The 943-nt window shown below is 28.7% G+C and overlaps 1 pseudogene; it reads left to right on the top strand.

Moving 5' to 3' along the window:
• The first annotated feature begins 151 nt into the window (after nucleotides 1-151).
• LOC112834193 (U4 spliceosomal RNA) lies at nucleotides 152-267 on the top strand (annotated as a pseudogene).
• The last annotated feature ends 676 nt before the right edge of the window (nucleotides 268-943 follow it).

The following is a 943-nucleotide window of genomic DNA, read 5'->3' as shown; positions in this document are numbered from 1 at the left end:
GGGATCTTTTATTTCTAAAGTTCAATGATTTTTACTAGGAGATGTCTCACAGTTTACTCTTTTGCATTTATTTTTTGAGATAAAAGATGAATATTACATTCAATATACCAATCCAAGTCTTCCTTTATTTCAGGGAACTTTTCTTGAATCAAAATATGTGCAGTGGCAGTATCGTAGCCAATGAGGTTTATCTGAGATGCGATAATTGCTACTTGAAAAATTTCCCAATACTATGAATCAATTAAATATTAATTCCCTTTCATTAAGAACTAGGGTGCTGGAAAAAGGGTTATGAAAGATTTTTTTTTACTCTATGTGTTCTGTGCTACATGTTACCTAGGCAAAAATAAATAGTTTAAAAAACCAGAATATTCATTTAATATATTGAATATGCTATTCATTGTTCATCACTCATTATCAGTAGAAGTAGGATGAAATACTAAAGGTACCTGGATATTGAGCAGATGCTGTACAAAACAATTTAATGAAAGTAGATATCGTGTCTTTTATTAGGTCACTTTTAAAGCCACTACTCAATGTTTTATTTTTGAATATTCACAAAAGAAATTAGTTGATTAGCTTAGAAGCAAGAAAAAGTGTTTCTTCTGGGAGTCTGATTTGGATTTTCAACTTGTATATACTTAAGTATGCCATCATTATGTTTTATTACTCTCTTTGGCAATTAAAATTGTAATATAAGTTACAATTAAAAATTTTTAATTAATCAAAAAATTAAAAATAGAATTGATATGAACCAGTAATATCCTCTACTGGGTATTTACCCAAAGAATATGAAAACACAAATTCAAAGGGATATATGCACCGTTATGTTTATTGCAGCATTATTTACATAGCCAAGGTATGGAAGCAGCCCAAAGGTCTGTCCATAGATGAATAGATAAATAAGTTGTGGTATATATACATGTATAAAATTGATTATTAT

The sequence above is a fragment of the Callorhinus ursinus genome, unplaced genomic scaffold (assembly GCF_003265705.2).
Source record: "Callorhinus ursinus isolate GAN/ISIS: 27379988/994484 unplaced genomic scaffold, GSC_fseal_2.0 scaffold1, whole genome shotgun sequence".
In the NCBI taxonomy this organism is placed as follows: domain Eukaryota; kingdom Metazoa; phylum Chordata; class Mammalia; order Carnivora; family Otariidae; genus Callorhinus; species Callorhinus ursinus.
Note: the sequence above shows the minus strand (reverse complement) of the source record. Positions and strands in the feature narration are given on the sequence as shown.